The sequence below is a fragment of the Rutidosis leptorrhynchoides genome, chromosome 1 (assembly GCF_046630445.1).
Source record: "Rutidosis leptorrhynchoides isolate AG116_Rl617_1_P2 chromosome 1, CSIRO_AGI_Rlap_v1, whole genome shotgun sequence".
NCBI lineage: Eukaryota > Viridiplantae > Streptophyta > Magnoliopsida > Asterales > Asteraceae > Rutidosis > Rutidosis leptorrhynchoides.
Window position 1 is genome coordinate 79738159 of NC_092333.1, and position 22843 is coordinate 79761001.

Below are 22843 nucleotides of genomic sequence, written 5' to 3' on the forward strand. Positions count from 1 at the left end.
GGCGTGGTACCGAACGGGGCGGGTTGTACTATGTGAACGAAGTAACCCAACAAGGTACCGTGATGCTTGTTCATGGAACACCTACGAGGGAAGCTTGTTTATGGCATAGGAGGTTGGGTCACCCATCTGCCAGATACTTACATGCTTTATTTTCAAGTCTTTTTCCATCAAATGTTACTTTAAATTGTGAAACTTTCATTTTGGCCAAGAGCCACCGGAGTACTTTTAAACCTAGTAATACAAGGAAAGATGTACCGTTTGCTTTAATCCACTCGGATGTTTGGGGTCCTGCACCGGTTAATGGGGGAAAGAATTTTCGATACTTTGTCTTATTCATTGATGATCATTCACGTATGACATGGATTTATTTTCTGACTCACAAATCTCAAGTGTTTGAGAAGTTTTCCCATTTTTATAAAATGATACACACTCAATTTAACAAAAATATACAAATGTTAAGATCCGATAATGGGGGTGAGTTTGTAAACTCATCAATGAAATCTTTTTGCGAAAATAATAGAATTATTCATCAAACCTCATGTGCTCATACCCCTGAGCAAAATGGCGTAGCCGAACGTAAGAATCGACTACTTTTAGAAATGACAAGAGCCTTATTAATTGAATCCAAGGCTCCGAAAAGTTTTTCGCCCGAAGCCCTTGCTTCTGCTACCTATCTTATCAACCATTTACCTACTAAGGTTTTGGGCACAAAAACCCCTAAAGATACGCTTTCCCAATTCCATACCCTTCCGACTTCATTTAGCATTGAACCTCGAATATTTGGGTGCTCGGTCTTCGTCCATATTCCAAAACATGAGCGTACCAAAATAGATCCATGTGCGGAAAAATGTGTCATGGTTGGCTATGGAAAAAACCAAAAAGGATATCGGTGTTACAGTCCCAAAAGACGTCATGTTTTTACTACAATGAACTGTGATTTTGTTGAAACTGAATACTTTTACAAAAATACCCAACTCACGAGTGAGGGGGAGAATGAAAGTAATGACACTCTCAGTTGGATAACATGGGTTCCACATCAAATACTTCAAACACAAAACCCTGAACCACCTCAAACACGAGAGCCCGAGCCAACACAAAACCCCGAACCTATACAAACTCTAACACTAAATTCCGAGCCAACACAACCAACACAAGACCATGAACCCACATAAACTATCACACCAAACCATGAGACTACTGAAACCTCCTCGAACAATGAATATCAAACCCATGAGGAACAAAATGACACAAATTCTGATGAAACCACCCAACGATATGTCCTACCTCAAAGAGTCAATAGAGGTGTCCCACCCAAACGATACTCACCTGAAAAAGAAGCGCAAAGATCCAGATATCCTATGGCTAATATAGCACAGGGAAATCTGTCAAAAGAAGCTCATCAGTTTAATTCCGCAATTTACTCTGAAAATATTCCAACTTCCGTTGAACAAGCTCTAAAAACTGGAAAGAAGCGATGGAAGTTGAAATGAAAACCTTGAATGATAATAACATGTGGGAAAAATGTGTCATGCCTCACGGAAATAAACCAGTGGGATGTCGATGGGTATTTACGATAAAATATAAACCAGATGGAACTATTGAAAGATATAAAGCTCGAGTAGTTGCGAAAGGATACACTCATACATATGGGATCGATTACTCCGAAACCTTCTCACCAGTTGCAAAAATTGATACCATTAGAGTTATCAATTCTATCGCTGCAAATGAAGATTGACCACTTCACCAATTTGATGTGAAGAATGCTTTTCTACATGGCGAATTAAAGGAAGCAGTCTATATGGAAGCATCACCGGGATTCAGTGACAATTTCAAAAACAGGGAAGTTTGTCGACTTAAAAAAGCTTTATATGGGTTAAATAATCCCCACGGGCTTAGTTTGGCAGATTTACTTTATTTATGAAAAAATATGATTTCAAACAAAGTAACTCGGATCATACTCTCTTCTTTAAACGAAAAGAAAATTTGATTACACGTTTAATCATTTATGTTGATGATATGATAATAACAGGAAATGATAAAGATAAAATTTATAACTTAAAAGTGAACTTATTTAAAGAATTTGAAATGAAAGACTTGGGCAGACTTAAATATTTTTTTGGGGATTGAGGTGTTACGATCCCAACAGGGAATATTTATCTGTCAAAAGAAGTATGTTCTTGATTTTCTTGCAGAAACAGGTATGATTGATTGCAAACCAGCTGATACTCCAATGATTCCAAACCAAAAGTTATATATGGAAGACGAAGCTGATCTTGCTGACAAAGGGAAATACCAAAGGATGGTGGGAAAACTCATCTATCTTGCTCACACTCGGCCAGATATAGCACATGCAGTTGGAGTTGTGAGCCAGTTTATGCATTAACCACAGGTTCACCATATGGAAGCTGTAATGAGGATCATCAGATACTTAAAGAAAATAGCAGGCAATGGAGTTGTATTCAAAAATAATGGGCACCTTGAAGCACAAGTTTATATGGATTCAAGTTGGGCTGGAGAAAAAGGAGATAGACGATCAACTCATGTTTCTTCACAATAGTTGGAGGAAACTTAGTTGCGTGGAAGAGTAAGAAACAAAAGGTCGTTTCCTTATCGAGTGCTGGATCCGAATTTAGAGGAATCGAAAAGGGAGTAGTGGAAGTTTTATGGATTCGAAAACTCTTGACAGAAATTGGCTTTCCTCCAAAGGAAGTGATTCAAATCTTATGTGACAATGAAGCAGCTATCGCCATTTTAGAAAATCCAATTCAACACGACCGCACCAAACATGTGGAAATAGATCGTCATTTTATCCGGGAAAAGTTAGATAATGAAATCATCTCTCTCCCATCTATCAGAACAGAAGACCAGTTAGCTGATATCCTTACCAAGTTAGTTAATGGAAGATTGTTTAGTGATGTTCTTGGCAAGTTAAATATTAGAAACCCCACTATTCAACTTGAGGGGGAGTGTTAAAGTGCAGACATTACAAAAGACATCAAAATCAAATAACCACTTTTGGTTATTTGAATTATTGGGATCAGAATTTAAATTCATCACTTCCCACTTTGGTATATCACATGGGTCTACTAGCAGACAACAAAACGGGTCAAAAGGACAATGATATCGGCTAAAAAGTCACGTTTTCACCCCGGTATTAAGGCCCAAAAACAAGAAAGATTCAAACTTTGTTGGCAAAATACCTACTTCATCGGTTATAATTGAAGAACAAGTAATTACGAAGACGGTGCAAAAAGAATCAAGAGAATCAGAGCTAAAACGAAGATTCTAGAGCGAAAACGGTGAAAGACAAGAAATTAAGTTACGATCCAGGGAATTCAGGCTGACCAACAAGCCATACGGCCTGCCAGTATGGAAACGGCCTGCCATATACGTGCCACCACACGAGCCACCAAACGGCCTGCCTTGCATACGGCCTGCCAAATACGGCCTGCCAAACGGCCTGTCAGGCGTATTTAGCAATTTTCAAGTCTATTTAAAGGGTCTTTGTCATTCATTCCAACACACACTTCAATTCACTTCTTTCTCTCTCTTGTACAATATTAGTCATACTCTCAAGGCCTTCGAATCCATGCAGGAAACCTAGTACCCGGAGAAGAACGCTGAAGATTGTATTAGGAGCGGTCTGGAGTCTTGAAGTTGTCACTTTTGTATTCAGAACTCGTTTAATCTACTGGTACTTCTATCCTTTATATTATATAATGTTTTATGATATTGTTGCCATGATTAGCGAGTAGTTATCTTTAGTGTATGCTATGATGTAAGCAGTTATAATGCCGAAATAATATTATGGTCTGTGTATGTTGTCAAAATGCTTTCCGATTATGCTTTAAACTCAATCGCTTTTCCAACTAATAGAACGTAGTTATAGGCTCTGTTATTGGGAAGTCGCGAACCCCGATTCAGAGTACACTATCTGTGTCACCCCTTGGTAAGAGAAGTCTCTCGGATACAACGTAAGATCGACTGAGGCAAACCGGTTGTAGTAAGTCTATCAAGCTTTGGATTTCGACTGAGGACTCTTTCGTAGTGAAACATCTTACTAGACCCCTAGTACATTGTCGGTCCCAGACCATTCTAGTGTAGTCACCAAGCATATAAACTTCGTACGTGCACGCTGAAGCACAGCGGTTGTTGTAATCTGTACCTCTGCTAAGTAAGGCCATGGAACACGGTTAGTGTTGACCAGTACACTGCACCATAACGCGGTCTCAAGCATTGCACCCCGCTTGAGGGATTCTTAGTTAATTAAGGAACTGTTTGTTTAGACGCATAAAGGATTGGACCGTTAGGATAACCGAACGTGTTCATGGAAGTCATCTTGACTTGGCCATGGTGTTCTTTATGGTTGAACTCTTTTTAAGGGCCTAACTATCTTTACCAATCATTAACGAAAGTATTGAAACACATCACGTCTCTCGGATATGGTAAACCATGTATTCTATTATGTTTAAGAAAGTTTAGACCATTTCGGAATGTTAACACGTCACCCAACCAAGTCGCTCAATTGGATGAGCCGTCTGAACATGTATGCCTGTAGTCAGACTGCACGGGCATCAGGGGTAAGGGACGTTGCTGTCTATTCAGAATCTTCAAGCCTAACGCATTACCCAGTGACATGTCTTATGACAGAGGCGTTTAGGACCAGTGTAATGAATACAAGGCCTCTGCCTATTCATGAGCCAGCATTCCATAATCTCGGCAGAATAACTGATGAAGTCATAGTATGCACTTACTTTAACCTTATCTGAATTACAAATTTTATCGCATTTACTTTATTTGTCTTATAAACTAGAAAATCCCAAAATAAATATTCACTACTCCCTAACTATCTTAGGCTACAATATAGGTTCGATGTTACTGATATCTCAAAAATACGACCCTAGGTCATACTTCCCTTACTTATAAGGAGTAGTAAGATTTAGGCCCCGCTAAATATAAATTTAAAACAAGTACCTTCTCCCACGAGTGGCTGATCCTGGCGAGCAGCGGCCTAACGACACCGCGCAAATAAAGCCGTCCTTTTCGGCCATATCAGGAGAACTACTAGTTTTTGGCACCGCTGCCGGGGAACTGGTATCAGGCAATACTGTTTTCAATCAAACTTATTCACAAGCATTTAGTGGTGTCTAAGAAAGATAATTATACACGGACTTGGTTATTGGATTTTCCGAACATTCGCCAATTATATTAGAACCAAAAGGATCCTGCCTCTCCGTAGTCGGCCTGGCCACTTGGTTTGTTGAATAGTTTGTGCGGAGCTTTGTTACTGAAATACCAGGGAATCGGTAGCCAGAACCAAAAACATATTCCACCGTAGGATAGTTAGTTAATTAGATTAGATTACTCAAGATTACTTTAGTTTACCTTAGATTAGATTACCTTAGATTAACTTAGGTTACAATTAGATTAGACTAGATTGCCTTAGAGTTAAAATTATCTTAGAATAAATTAGTTTAGTTTATTATAATTTAGTGTATTTGCGAAAAATTAAAAACAAAAAGGCATACCCAGTGTATGACCCAAACCCGATCTAGACCAGGGCCGTTGTTATTCGTACCTGATCCAGACACAATAATCTCTAAAGCACGCAAGAAAGCACGAATCAGAAACCAAATAGCGTTACGCGTTACTTTAGCAGAAAATACCAAATCCTCGATTGAAGGCCGAGGAGGACCAATTAGATTTCCATAGATTCAAGGACACTCGTTCGAGTTAAAACATCACATCATTTAGCTCATTCAAAATAGCTGTCAGTTTCATGGATTACCGAATGACGATCCAAATTCTCACCTTGATAAATTCATATCTCTTTCGAACTCCTACAAACAGCCAGGGATAGGACAAGATATAGTCCGGCTATACTTGTTCCCCTATTCTCTCACTCATCATGCTCAAACTTGGTTTGAAGGATTGGAAAAAGATTCCATCACGTCATGGACGAAGATGGCGACTAAATTTCTAACCAAATATTTCCCTCCTTCTAAACAAACCAAGCTGAAGAATGACATCATTAACTTCAAACAGAGTTATGATGAATCTCTTTACACCGCATGGGAGCGTTTCAAAACCTTGCTGAAGAATGCCCTAATCACCAGTTAGAACGGTCAGCCCAAATATGTACCTTCTACAATGGTCTTACGGTAAATCATAGGACGACGATCGATGCAGCAGCTCAAGGGAATCTGATGAACCAAACCGCAGATGAAGCATGGGAATTACTCGAGAACATGACGATGCATCATCATGACTGGAACAGTGGTGAAACAACTTCATCATCTGCCCCGCTCTCCGCACTTAACAATCAAACAGAGGCCATCAAATCCCTCACAGATAAGATGGAATCTCTTGCCAAACAACTCGGAGAATTGAAGACGCAGCCGCAGCAGGTTAACCAAGCTCAGGCTTGTGTAAATTGTACCAACCCGCAACCCACTGAAGAATATTAAGTTGAGTATGAGAATCCTGACGGTTCAGTCTGTTACGTTCAATACCCAGCTCGTCCACCAAATCCCGGATTCAATCAACCACCAAGGGTTAATCAATTTCAGCGGAGCAATCAACCTTTCCGCTATCGCTATCCACCTTATCCAGCCCAACAATCTCAATTGACCTACGATTAACCACTTCCACTCACTGGTCCCTCAGTTGAGGAAAATTCCCCTACCACCCAGATTACAAAAGCAGCCAACCCCACTCTCGGAGCTGATGAACAGTTAACTCAGTTCATTCAAGGACAACAGCAGCTAAATCAGAGAACTGCAGCCAGACAAGATCAGACGGAGATACTAATGAGAAATCAATTGGCTCTGCTCAAAAGTTTGGAAACACAGCTCGGACAGTTATCACAACGCCTTGAAACCTGACCGCAGGGAAGATTGCCAAGTAATACTATCCAAAATCCACACATAGAAGAAGCAAAGCAAATGGATTCCGTAATCCCGGAGGAAGAACCAAGGAGAAGGTCAGCTAGGCTCAAGAACAAATCAACATATACTCAGAAGCTGACTCCTGAAACTCCAGTTCGCGTATCTCTTCTGGTTGGGAACTTTGGACATGGTGTCCAGGAATCTTCCATCAAGCAAAGTTTGTCGAATATTTCAGCACTACCTTATCCTGGGAGGCTACAAGGAGAACCATCTAAGCTTGATTCTTTCAAACTTGATGGAAGATTCCTGGACACCATGTCCAAAGTTCCCAACCAGAAGAGATACATCCGAAGGCTTCTTTCTACAAAGGAGAGGATACCAGACTCTAACAAAATTCCACTGAGTGAAGAATGCTCTGTATTACTCAGAAACTCTCTACCACCTAAGCTAGGAGATACGGACTGATTTGTATCCCCGTGTTCAATCTACCAATCTGGAACCATTCATGCGCTAGCAGATTTAGGAGCAAGTATCAACCTAATCCCCTACTCTCTCTACAAGAGATTAGAGTTAGGAGGCTTGTCACCAACCAAAATGACAATCCAACTTGCCGATCATACAATTCGATATCCTAAGGGCATAGTTGAGAACGTCTTGGTGAAAGTCAACAAATTCTTGTATCCTACGGATTTCGTAGTAATGGATATTAAGGAAGACCTACACACCTCAGTAGTGTTAGAAAGACCTTTTATGAATACGGCTAGGACTGTCATTGATGTGTACAATCAAATCATGATCTTACAATCACATGGGGAGAGCGTTACCTTCAAAATTGACCGACCAACCGATCTTTCTGGACAGGCAGAGATGTTTGCTATTTCCACTAGACGGATCACTTCCGATGATGAGTCTTTACCACCAGCCGATGATGTGGAGATGGGTGTCGAATCACAGCCTGTAGACGACCCAGCAATGGAAGAAGAGGATCCCAGCGAAGAAATAGAGGAAGAGGAGGAATCTAAAGTGGAAGAGGAAATGGAAGACGTAAAAGAAACTGCGACAGCACCCGTTCCAAGCACTGAGCGTCATGAAGAAATAATGAAGCTTGAGACAGCAGATCACAGTTTAATCATTCGCTTCAAGAAGAAGACCGTCAAGGCTGATGTTAAGGATATAGAAATTGATCCTGTAAGTATCAAAGTGGAGAATCAGAATATTGAAGAAGCCCGTTCATCAGACGCATCCTCAGAGGAGCAAGATACCGATGATGACGAGGAAGAGCATCATGAAGACATTCTGACTAACTCACACTCCCCAACCGAACCAGATCAAGGGGAGCCGGACTCTTCTTCAGATCAAATTCCGGTTATATCCACACATGCAGACATGATCACCTTCATCAATGATATCGATGAATTTGAAGACATTCTCGAAGCCATCCGGAAGTCAACCATTGACTTTTCGCTACGCTTAACAGAACGAATCATGGCTATCAGAGAAGAGCACCACCTCTATCTCTGAAGAGAAGACAATGATGTTGAAATCCTAGACGAACGCATTCAAGACTTTATCAATTCTCTTCACGATCATATCTATCACGAAGAAAGGCAACGAGAGCATAATTCAGTGGTTCGCACTATTCTCGAAACAAGATTCTGTCGAGATCAGAAGATCATTTACTCTAGGGTTTATAATGCCTTAGCTGGATGCGCACTTCCGTTCTCACGAAAAGAACGAGCACTACTTGAAATGTCCCATTCTTATTGATTAAAAACGTTCCATATTAATTGATTTCGTTGCGAGGTTTTGACCTCTATATGAGACGTTTTTCAAAGACTACATTCATTTTAAAACAAACCATAACCTTTATTTCATCAATAAAGGTTTAAAAAGCTTTACGTAGATTATCAAATAATGATAATCTAAACTATCCTGTTTACACACGACCATTACATAATGGTTTACAATACAAATATGTTACAACAAAATAAGTTTCTTGAATGCAGTTTTTACACAATATCATAAAAGCATGGACTCCAAATCTCGTCCTTATTTAAGTATGCGACAGCGGAAGCTCTTAATAATCACCTGAGAATAAACATGCTTAAAACGTCAACAAAAATGTTGGTGAGTTATAGGTTTAACCTATATATATCAAATCATAATAATAGACCACAAGATTTCATATTTCAATACACATCCCATACATAGAGATAAAAATCATTCATATGGTGAACACCTGGTAACCGACATTAACAAGATGCATATATAAGAATATCCCCATCATTCCGGGACACCCTTCGGATATGATATAAATTTTGAAGTACTAAAGCATCTGGTACTTTGGATGGGGTTTGTTAGGCCCAATAGATCTATCTTTAGGATTCGCGTCAATTAGGGTGTCTGTTCTCTAATTCTTAGATTACCAGACTTAATAAAAAGGGGAATATTCGATTTCGATAATTCAACCATAGAATGTAGTTTCACGTACTTGTGTCTATTTTGTAAATCATTTATAAAACCTGCATGTATTCTCATCCCAAAAATATTAGATTTTAAAAGTGGGACTATAACTCACTTTCACAGATTTTTACTTCGTCGGGAAGTAAGACTTGGCCACTGGTTGATTCACGAACCTATAACAATATATACATATATATCAAAGTATGTTCAAAATATATTTACAACACTTTTAATATATTTTGATGTTTTAAGTTTATTAAGTCAGATGTCCTCGTTAGTAACCTACAACTAGTTGTCCACAGTTAGATGCACATAAATAAATCGATAAATATTATCTTGAATCAATCCACGACCCAGTGTATACGTATCTCAGTATTGATCACAACTCAAACTATATATATTTTGGAATCAACCTCAACCCTGTATAGCTAACTCCAACATTCACATATAGAGTGTCTATGGTTGTTCCGAAATATATATAGATGTGTCGACATGATAGGTCGAAACATTGTATACGTGTCTATGGTATCTCAAGATTACATAATATACAATATAAGTTGATTAAGTTATGGTTGGAATAGATTTGTTACCAATTTTCACGTAGCTAAAATGAAAAAAATTATCCAATCTTGTTTTACCCATAACTTCTTCATTTTAAATCCGTTTTGAGTGAATCAAATTGCTATGGTTTCATATTGAACTCTATTTTATGAATCTAAACAGAAAAAGTATAGGTTTATAGTCATAAAAATAAGTTACAAGTCATTTTTGTAAAGGTAGTCATTTCAGTCGAAAGAACGACGTCTAGATGACCATTTTAGAAAACATACTTCCACTTTGAGTTTAACCATATTTTTTGGATGTAGTTTCATGTTCATAATAAAAATCATTTTCTCGGAATAACAACTTTTAAATCAAAGTTTATCATAGTTTTTAATTAACTAACCCAAAACAGCCCGCGGTGTTACTACGACGGCGTAAATTCGGTTTTACGGTGTTTTTCGTGTTTCCAGGTTTTAAATCATTAAGTTAGCATATCATATAGATATAGAACATGTGTTTAGTTGATTTTAAAATTCAAGTTAGAAGGATTAACTTTTGTTTGCGAACAAGTTTAGAATTAACTAAACTATGTTCTAGTGATTACAAGTTTAAACCTTCGAATAAGATAGCTTTATATGTATGAATCGAATGATGTTATGAACATTATTACTACCTTAAGTTCCTTGGATAAACCTACTGGAAAATGGAAAAATGGATCTAGCTTCAACGGATCCTTGGATGGCTCGAAGTTCTTGAAGCAGAATCATGACACGAAAACAAGTTCAAGTAAGATCATCACTTGAAATAAGATTGTTATAGTTATAGAATTTGAACCAAAGTTTGAATATGATTATTACCTTGTATTAGAATGATAACCTACTGTAAGAAACAAAGATTTCTTGAGGTTGGATGATCACCTTACAAGATTGGAAGTGAGCTAGCAAACTTGAAAGTATTCTTGATTTTATGTAACTAGAACTTGTAGAATTTATGAAGAACACTTAGAACTTGAAGATAGAACTTGAGGGAGATCAATTAGATGAAGAAAATTGAAGAATGAAAGTGTTTGTAGGTGTTTTTGGTCGTTGGTGTATGGATTAGATATAAAGGATATGTAATTTTGTTTTCATGTAAATAAGTCATGAATGATTACTCATATTTTTGTAATTTTATGAGATACTTCATGCTAGTTGCCAAATGATGGTTCCCACATGTGTTAGGTGACTCACATGGGCTGCTAAAAGCTGATCATTGGAGTGTATATACCAATAGTACATACATCTAAAAGCTGTGTATTGTACGAGTACTAATACGGGTGCATACGAGTAGAATTGTTGATAAAACTGAACGAGGATGTAATTGTAAGTATTTTTTTTTAAGTAGAAGTATTTTGATAAGTGTATTGAAGTCTTTAAAAAGTGTATAAATACATATTAAAACACTACATGTATATACATTTTAACTGAGTCGTTAAGTCATCGTTAGTCGTTACATGTAAGTGTTGTTTTGAAACCTTTAGGTTAACGATCTTGTTAAATGTTGTTAACCCAATGTTTATAATATCAAATGAGATTTTAAATTATTATATTATCATGATATTATCATGTATGAATATCTCTTAATATGATATATATACATTAAATGTCTTTACAACGATAATCGTTACATATATGTCTCGTTTAAAAATCATTAAGTTAGTAGTCTTGTTTTTACATATGTAGTTCATTGTTAATATACTTAATGATATGTTTACTTATCATAGTATCATGTTAACTATATATATATCCATATATATGTCATCATATAGTTTTTACAAGTTTTAACGTTCGTGAATCACCGGTCAACTTGGGTGGTCAATTGTCTATATGAAACATATTTCAATTAATCAAGTCTTAACAAGTTTGATTGCTTAACATGTTGGAAACATTTAATCATGTAAATATGAATCTCAATTAATATATATAAACATGGAAAAATTCGGGTCACTACACTACTGACTCTCATCCGGAAGCATATGGATCTCTCCACCGGACGCCCGACTTATCACTCTGATTTGCAAATGATCGAGGATATTCACAGCTTTTTCGCTCTTTTAGATAGAGATAACTTTGAAAGCACACCAGACAGGCTAGTGATTTACATAACGATTGATCACCACGCTGATCTGATTATCAAAGAGTTACAAGACGCTGTTATGGAGGAAGCAAGATGAAACAATCCGTTCTCTCATCTTGAACCAGATCGAGTCAACATTGCCACCTATGTTACGAAGCAGCTATCACGTATCTTTCATGAATCCACAGATCCTAGTTTCACATTTAAAGCTGGATGTCGGGAGATATACTCAAAGACGGTGAAATTGATACTCGGATCAGGATTGCTGTTCACTTCTTTCCAGCTTCATCTCTTAACTAATCTGTGCAAAGCTACAGACTCTTAATGTGGAGATCACCATTCTGAAGACTTCGAAATTCTAAAGATACAGTTTCTTACATTGTTTGAAGACCTCAAAAATGAGCATCCCGTCAGAGAAATCATCTACACCAGCACTACTGCCATGATTGACATTCATGGGTCAACCAGCAGAGCTGTGGATCATATTCTCATCGGACTTCAAGACTTATCAAGAGCCAAAATTGCGCACTACTTATCTTTCAGAAGATCTTTAAGAGAAGTACCGGATCTGTTACCACTGTTGGTCCGACACTTTCTCAGAATTTATCCACCAAGACTCACATTCCCTCGAGAAGACCAAGATCACTACCATCAGCGAGGAATGTTTGATTTTTGAAGCATCACTACGGTCGAGCCAATGACCGTAAACAAAAGCGCTTCTCGGGAGGCAACCCGTGCAATAAAGTAGAGTAGAAGAATAAAGGATGACAAATGAGCCGATAAAGAAGCAAGGAAGCCAGCCGCATCTGCTAGGAGTATTTCTTTCTTTTGCTACTAGCTCAAGATTCAAACTATACCGCATCCTAGCTTATCACTAAGTGTGGTATAACACCCAATTAAAACACTAGACAAACACTCCCAAATCTTCAACTAAAACTCCTAAGTGTGGGATACACTAGGAACATTGAGGACAATGTCCGTCTAAGTGTGGGATGTTGGTATCTTTTTATGCTATATCATAATAAACCATTACGAAGATTCCAAGTCCTTAAGCCAAATTTCAAAATTTTTGCAAAAGAAATCCTTTTCGAAAAAGTATTTTTGAAAACCTAAAACGTTTGTCAATAAAAATAAGGCTTAAGTAAGGTGGAATTCTTGTTAGATTGAAATCTCTAATAGAGCATTGCATGACTAAGGTATTATCGACCTAAATTGATTATGGTGAGGCACCCCAAATAAGACCAGCATTCATCTTTAATGCTTCACTATTTTCCGTTGAGAGTGCCGATGTCTGTGCTCAGAATTAGAACTTGCTTTAGATCTACATCTCCAAGCAGTAGGGATGGCAAAAAAGCCCGAACCCGACGGGGAAAACCGAAACCCGACGTAATTGGGCCGGGTCTGGTCCGGGTCTACGGGTCTCGGGCCGGGTATGGGATTGATTTTCAAAAAATGTTCGGGTTCGGGTTCGGGTCTGGGTTTAAATAAAGACCCGTCTACCCGGCCCGTTTACCCAGCCCGTATATCCGCATAATAATAATAATAATAACAATAATAATTAAAAAAGAATAACAACAAAAATTAAATTAAAAAATATGTTGATTACAAGGTCAATATGAATTTATATATTTATTTATCATCTATCAACTTCACATTTTCATCTGCATTCAAATTAAGAACATGATTTATAAAATTATTTAAAAATTGATAGTGATAATAATTGGAAATAAGAAATAATATATATTGTACAAATATACACATATAAATAAAGCATATAATTTACAGAGTTATAGATTGTATATGCTTTTGGTAATGTTTTTATTTGCTAAAAAAAAAAAAGGTAAACGGGTACCCGTTTACCCGCGGGTAAATCCGTTTACCCGCGGGTAAATCCGTTTACCCGCTAGTTAGTAAACCCGTTTACCCGTCGGGTATTTGGTCCGGGTTTGGGACTAGTTTTCCTTATCGGGTCCGGGTCCGAGATTACTCAAACCCGGCCCAAACCCGGCCCGATGCCATCCCTACCAAGCAGCAAAGCATGATTCGGTTGTAATCAAAATAGCTACCCATTTGTCAAACATAAACCTTCCGCACCTCCGCTACTTCTACTCCACCACCACATCCACATCACCTTTATTATTTATCTGAAAAGCCCAGAAAATGAGATTCCTTCAGAAAACCCAATGTTATAAACCTCTCAAGTATCATGGCAAAGGTCTTGAAAAAGTTTACCGGTAAAAAGTTTCTCGAGATAAAGTCTCCAAAAAAAAAAAAATTACAAAGTTCTGAGAAAAGGAGCAGAACTAAATAAGAGAAATGCCGAAGAAAACTCGACCGAAAATGATTATCAAATGAAGAAAAGTTCGAAAGTGCTTCTGATAATGCTAAAAACGAACATATATTTCATAGCATTATTCTTCAAGAAAGACAAGCTTTTAGTTGCAATTGTTCTATTTAAAAGTGATATTCGTTTAAATAATAAAAGGTGATGACAAAAGACAGATTCGACGAACTGAAGACGCAAACGACAAAAAAGTTCAAAAGTACAAAATACAATCAAAGAGGTTCCAATTATTGATAAGAAACGTCTCGAAATTACAAGAGTACAAGATTCAAAATGCAAAGTACAAGATATTAAATTGTACGCAAGGACGTTCGAAAATCCGGAACCGGGACCAGAGTCAACTCTCAACGCTCGACGCAACGGACTAAAAATTACAAGTCAACTATGCACATAAATATAATATAATATTTAAATAATTCTTATAATTATTTAATATATTATATTTATTTATAAAACCGTCGGTAAACAAAGAGCCAAACTTGTGTGAGCTGTGAAAGCAAACTCCGCGACTCGCGGAGTTTGAAGGTAAAATGGGCCACGAGTCGCGGAGCCCCAAACTCTGAAAATCCCTATAAAAGCAAACGAATTCTGATCGCAAAAATCATCCAACATATATCATTCTCTCTATCTATATACGTAAAATATATATATAATTTATATTTTAATTTTAATTTTAATTTTAATCCTAATAATAAGGGTATGTTAGCGAATGTTGTAAGGGTGTAAGTCGAAATTCTGTCCGTGTAACGCTACGCTATTTTTAATCATTGTAAGTTATGTTCAACCTTTTTAATTTAATGTCTCGTAGCTAAGTTATTATTATGCTTATTTAATCCGAAGTAATCATGATGTTGGGCTAATTACTAAAATTGGGTAATTGGGCTTTGTACCATAATTGGGGTTTGGATAACAGAACGACACTTGTGGAAATTAGACTATGGGCTATTAATGGGTTTTATATTAACTAAACAATACCTTGTTAATTTAATATACAAACTTATAATTCGACGTATTTATATATAACCACATACGCTTGACTAGGTACGGTGGGCGGGATATCTATAAATACCAATAATTATTCATTTTACCGGATACGGAACTGGATTAATAGTTAATAGACTTGTTGAAACAGGGGTGAATTACATTCAAAGGTAATTGGCGTAATTGTTAACAAAGTAGTAAAACCTTGGTTTACACGCAGTCGATAACCTGGTGTATTCATTAAACAAAGTATTAAAACCTTGTTACAATTCGAATCCCCAATTAGTTGGAATATTTGACTTCGGGAATAAGAATAATTTGACGAAGGCTTTCGCTCTTTATATTTATGACTGATGGACTATTATGGACAAAATCCGTATGGACATATTAAATAATCCAGGACAAAGGACAATTAACCCATGGGCATAAAACTAAAATCAACACGTCAAATATCATGATTACGGAAGTTTAAATAAGCATAATTCTTTTATTTCACATTTAATTTCCTTTATTTTATATTTAATTGCACTTCTAATTATTGCATTTTTATTGTTATTGTATTTAATTGCACTTTTAATTATCGTACTTTTTAATTATCGCAAGTTTATTTTATCGCACTTTTATTATTCGCAATTTCATTATCGTTATTTACTTTACGTTTTAATTTAAGTCTTGTATTTATTTTTAATATTTTACATTTGGTTTTAACTGCGACTAAAGTTTTAAAATCGACAAACCGGTCATTAAACGGTAAAAACCCCCCTTTATAATAATAATATTACTTATATATATATTTGTATTTTTATAAAAGTAAACTAATATAGCGTTAAGCTTTGTTTAAAGATTTCCCTGTGGAACGAACCAGACTTACTAAAAACTACACTACTGTACGATTAGGTACACTGCCTATAAGTGTTGTAGCAAGGTTTAAGTATATCCATTCTCTAAATAAATAAATATCTTGTGTAAAATTCTATCGTATTTAATAGTATTTCCTGCTGAAATATAAAGCTATTTTATATGCACCTCTGCTAAAACATCAAGTATTTTTAGCGCCGCTGCCGGGGAACTCTTAAAAGCCGGAAGCGCAACGCTAATTAAAAAAAAAAGATTTTTATTTTACTTTTATTAAAATTCATTTTTATAAAAGTACGTTTTAAATATTCGAAAATATAAAAAGAAAAACAAAAATTTATATATTTTTAAGAGTTTGTTAAATGTTTTATAAGTTTCTTTATTTTTTTAGTTTATAAAAATATAAGTTTTATTTAAATATCTTTTATTTATATAAAAACAGAAAATTAGAAAACATAAAAAAAAAATGTCAAGTTTTAAACTGTACCAAAGTTGAATTTTGGAACCCCGCGACTCGCGGGGTTTGCTGCATCGAATACCGCGACTCGCGGAGTAACTCTGACACCGACAGAAACCCTAACTGTAATTAATTACGGGTAATTAATTATTATTATTATTATTTAACCCTAATTATTATTATTATTATAATTAGTTTTATTTTAAGTTTTACTTTTTATTTAATTTGTTTTATTTAGTTAAATTAGTTTAATTAAATTGTAAAATTAATAGTTTTATAAAATAAATAATATAAAAATAATATTTTTATAAAAATTGTAATTTTTACAACTTTTTGTATATTTTTATATTTTGTCCCTTTTTAATTGTTTTAGCGTAATATTTGTATTTTTAGCTCATATTTAGTTTTAAACCTAGTTTTTGCCATAGTTATTTTTACTTCTAGATTTTTAGTCTTTGCCGTAGAATTCCTTAAGTGCTTTTTCTTTAGACTAAGATTTAGGTGCTTTAGAATTTTGCGACGCCTTTTTAAGTTTTAGTTTCTTTTTAAGTTATTTCCATTTGGGATTTAGTTTTTCCTGTAAGCTTTAATATTTTTAGACGACTTTTACCTATGTATCAATTATCATTCCAATTGGTAATCTCAATTTGCGATTATAATTTTAAGTTAGTTGTAGTAATAAGGTTAGGTTAGTCAAGTATTTTTAAGTTTTATAAGTTTCTTTTATTTTTCCGTCACCTTTTATTTTTCAACCATTTTTCTTTTTCGACCTTTTTCCGACGAACTCTTTTTCTTTCTTATTTCTCGCTATTCTAGTTTTAGGACATAGATTTTTATTCTACTTCTTATCTAAATTTCTTAAAATTACGAAAATTTATTTTAAGTGGTTAAATTGATAGACATCAGAATTTTCTGGTTCGTAGTAATAGCTGGATTTGTACGTGGATCGGGTTATTGGAGCCAAACAGTCCTCAATTATATTGAGACCAAACGAATCCTGCCCCTCTGCTGCATCTTTTGGCTATTCGAAACGTGGGCAAAATCAGAAAAGTCTATTGATTGGATAACTTATTATAATTTTTCTTTCCTTTTAAAAACTAATAGGATATTCAGTGAATGCACCGAGCAAGACGTTCACCACCTTTTGTACGTTCACCACCTGTAACTAGATCAAGACATTTAGCAAATATTACCGCCGTTGATTTTTCTTTAGAATCGTCATCCAGTCAACCAAGTACTCCAGTTCAAATTTCCAATAATCCATTTTTTGAACCCGACCTCACAATTGAGAATCCGGAGAATATTCACGGACGATTCGTAGATCCTGAACCACTAAATTTTCCTCCGGAACCACCAATCATTCAAACAGAGATTGTTGAGGAACGAACCATTAAATCAGAATCCTCTAGTGATTCAGATTCAACAAATTCAATTATGGAGAATCTGGAACCTTTAAGTATGGAAGACCGAATGAGAGCTAAACGCACTGGCCAAGGTCACGCAATTACTCATCCAGACATTAATGCGCCAGATTATGAAATCAAAGGACAAATTCTACACATGGTGACTAATCAATGCCAATTTAGTGGTGCGCCGAAGGAAGATCCAAATGAACATTTACGTACCTTTAATAGGATCTGCACACTATTTAAAATCTGAGAAGTGGAGGATGAACAGATATATCTCATGTTATTTCCCTGGACTTTAAAGGGAGAAGCCAAAGATTGGTTGGAATCGTTACCTGAAGGGGCGATTGATACATGGGATGTTTTAGTTAAAAAATTTCTTAAACAATTCTTTCCGGCATCTAAAGCCGTAAGACTTCAAGCAGAAATTGTTACGTTCACACAGAAGCCGAATGAAACTCTATATGAGGCGTGGACTAGATATGGAAAGTTATTAAGAGGATGTCCGTAACATGGTTTAGACACCTGTCAAATAGTACAAATATTCTACCAAGGATGCGACATCACTACAAGGAAAGACATAGATATAGCAGCTGGTGGTTCTATTATGAAGAAAACCGAAACTGATGCTTACAAAATTATTGATAACACTGCTTCCCACTCACATGAGTGGCACCAAGAAAAAGATATCATTAGATCATCTAAAGCAGCTAGAGCCGATTCTAGCCATGACTTAGATTCCATTTCCGCAAAGATAGATGCTGTCGAGAGACGAATGGAAAAGATGACTAAGGATATACACTCAATACGAATTAGTTGTGAGCAGTGTGGAGGACCACATTTGACAAAAGATTGTCTCAGTATTGAATTAACAATGGAACAAAGAGAGAATATTTCATACATAAACCAAAGGCCTGGAAATAATTATCAGAATAATTATCAACCGCCAAGACCGATTTACAATCAAAACCAGAATTATAACAGAAATATTCCATACAACAACCAACAAGGTCCTAGCAATCAACAAGTATCCAATAATACTTACAACCAGCAAAGACCTAATTTTCAAAACAAACCACCACAACAAACCGATGATAAAAAGCCGAATTTAGAAGATATGATGACGAAGCTAGTTGAAACTCAAACACAGTTTTTCACATCCCAGAAACAAACTAATGAACAAAATGCTCAAGCATTTAGAAATCAACAAGCTTCTATTCAAAATCTGGAACAAGAAGTAAGTAACCTAGCAAGGTTAATAGGTGAAAGAAAACCGGGAAGTCTACCTAGTGATACAAATGCTAACCCCCGGAATGAAACAGCTAAAGCTATTACCACAAGAAGTGGTACAACGCTTAAACCACCTGAAATACCTGTAACTTCTGATGAAGCTATTCCTACTCCACAAGAACCACAACCTAATCAAGATAAGGAAAAAGAACCGGTAGTTGAAAAGGTTAATGAAGATAACACAGTTAAGGCTAAACCTTATGTTAAACCATACCAACCACCACTTCCTTACCCGAGTAAAATGAAGAAAGAGAAACTTGAAGCCGAGCAATCCAAATTCTTGGATATGTTTAAACAGATAAATGTAAATCTTCCTTTCATTGATGTAATTTCAGGAATGCCTAGATATGCTAAATTCTTGAAAGATCTAATCTCAAATAGAAAGAAAATGGAAGTACTCTCGGCTGTTACTATGAATGCTAATTGTTCAGCAGTGCTGTTGAATAAGATACCAGAAAAACTATCTGATCCAGGAAGTTTCACAATTCCATGTTTTCTGGGTAGTCTTAGTTCAATAGAAGCATTGGCAGACTTAGGTGCTAGTATAAATCTAATGCCATATTCACTATACGCTAAACTAGACCTTGGAGAATTGAAACCAACCAGAATAAGCATACAACTAGCCGATAGATCAATAAAATATCCTAGAGGGATAATGGAGAACATGCTAGTTAAAGTTGGTACTTTAGTATTTCCAGTAGATTTTGTTGTTTTGGACATGGAAGAAGATTCTCAAGTTCCTCTCATATTAGGAAGACCATTCTTAAATACGGCTAAAGCAATGATAGACGTGTTCGGTAAGAAACTGACCCTAAGTATAGAGTACGAGAGTGTTACCTTTTCAGTTGATAGAGCAATGCAACAACCACAATCTGCAGATGATACATGTTATTATATTCAAACTATAGATGCACATGCAGAATTATTAGAAGAATTTCCAGAATTACAAGGAACAGGAGAATGTTCTTTAGGAGAAAGTAATGAACCAATTGATGAAGCTGAAATGTTAGCTACACTTATAGCTAATGGATATGAACCAACAACATAAGAAATTCAAATGCTAAAAGAAGAAGACAGATATCGATACAAATCATCGATAGAAGAACCTCCGAAATTAGAGTTAAAGCCACTTCCAAACCATTTGGAATACGCTTATTTACATGGTGAATCTGAATTATCTGTAATAATATCGTCTTCTCTTACTGAAAATGAGAAATCACAACTCATTTCTGTGTTGAAAGCTCATAAACCAGCCATTGCATGGAAGATTCATGATATTAAAGGAATAAGTCCTTCGTATTGCACACATAAAATCCTTATGGAAGAAGGTCATAAAACGTATGTGCAACGCCAACGAAGACTAAATCCTAATATGCAAGATGTAGTTAAGAAAGAAATTATTAAACTGCTAGATGCAGGTCTAATTTATCTAATTTCTGATAGTCCATGGGTAAGCCCAGTTCAATGCGTGCCTAAGAAGGGTGGCATGACTGTCATTACAAATGAGAAAAATGAGCTTATTCCTACTAGGACTGTAACAGGATGGCGTGTATGTATTGATTATAGAAAATTAAATGACGCCACCAGAAAAGATCACTTTCCCTTACCTTTCATTGATCAAATGTTGGAAAGATTAGCCGGAAATAGTTACTATTGTTTTCTAGATGGATTTTCCGGATATTTTCAAATTCCAATAGCACCCGAAGATCAAGAGAAAACCACATTCACGTGCCCTTATGGTACTTTTGCTTACAAACGCATGCCATTTGGACTTTGCAACGCCCCTGCAACCTTTCAAAGATGCATGATGGCAATTTTTCACGACATGATAGAAGAATGCATGGAAGTTTTCATGGATGACTTTTCAGTCTTCGGTGATACATTTGAAACATGTCTAGTTAATCTGGAACGAATGCTTATTAGATGCGAACAGTCAAATCTAGTACTTAATTGGGAGAAATGCCATTTCATGGTTAAAGAGGGCATCGTTCTTGGTCATAAAATTTCAAAAGAAGGAATTGAAGTGGATAGAGCTAAAGTAGATGTAATTGCTAAACTTCCACATCCCACCAATGTTAGAGGAGTTAGGAGTTTTCTAGGGCATGCCGGTTTTTACCGACGTTTCATAAAAGATTTTTCTAAAATTGCCACTCCTATGAATAAACTCCTAGAAAAGGATGCTCCATTCATCTTTTCAGATGAGTGTATCAAATCTTTTAATATTCTTAAAGAGAAACTCACTAATGCGCCGATCATGATAACACCAAATTGGAATTTACCATTTGAACTAATGTGCGATGCAAGTGATTTTGCAATGGGAGCCGTTTTAGGACAAAGGATTGAAAAACGATTTCAACCTATATATTATGCTAGTAAGACGTTACAAGGAGCACAAAAGAACTATACAACTACTGAAAAAGAACTCCTTGCTATTGTCTTTGCTTTTGACAAATTTCGATCATATCTCGTTCTAGCAAAAACGGTGGTTTATACCGACCATTCTGCTCTTAGATTCCTATTTTCAAAACAAGATGCTAAACCAAGATTAATCCATTGGATCTTACTCTTACAAGAGTTTGATATTGAAATCCGAGATAAAAGAGGAGCAGAAAATCTCGCCGCTGATCATCTTTCTCGTCTTGAAAATCCCGAATTAGAAGTTCTAAATGAATCGGCCATACAAGACAACTTTCCTGATGAATATCTATTGAAGATAGATTATAATGAAATACCATGGTTTGCAGACTATGCAAACTACTTAGTTTGTGGATTCCTTGAAAAAGGATTATCGTACCAAAGACGAAAGAAATTCTTCAGTGATATAAAACACTATTTTTGGGAAGATCCACATCTGTTTAAGAGTTGTCCCAATGGAATAATACGCCGATGTGTATTTGGAGATGAAGCTAGTAAAATATTAAACCATTGTCACACAGGACCAACAGGAGGGCATTATGGGCCTCAACTAACAGCAAGAAAAATTTATGATGCTGGATTCTATTGGCCTACAATTTACAAAGACGCACACCTTCTTTGAAAATCCTGTGATGCTTGTCAAAGGGCCGAAAAAATAAGTCAACGTGATGAAATGCCACAAAATGTCATCCAAGTATGTGAAGTATTTGACATTTGGGGTATTGACTTTATGGGTCCATTTCCAAAATCTCATAATAATCTATATATACTCGTAGCCATTGATTATGTATCTAAATGGGCGGAAGCACAAGCTCTCCCAACTAACGATGCACGAGTTGTAGTCAACTTTTTAAAACGTCTTTTTGCAAGGTTTGGAACACCGAAAGCTTTAATAAGTGATCGGGGTACTCATTTCTGTAATAATCAACTTGAGAAAGTTCTTAAAAGATATGGAGTAACTCATAAAATCTCCACCGCATATCATCCACAAACAAGTGGACAAGTTGAAAATACCAACCGAGCTTTAAAACGTATTCTAGAGAAAACCGTAGGATCAAATCCGAAGAATGGTCCATTAAATTGGAGG

General features: G+C 36.1%; 1 non-coding gene across 1 annotated transcript; it reads right to left on the reverse strand.

Annotated features, from left to right (window-relative positions):
• Positions 1-6012: 6012 nt before the first annotated feature.
• Positions 6013-6118, reverse strand: LOC139886952 (small nucleolar RNA R71). Its single transcript, XR_011772809.1, has one exon. It is a non-coding gene; the product is annotated as a small nucleolar RNA R71 (small nucleolar RNA).
• Positions 6119-22843: the final 16725 nt, after the last annotated feature.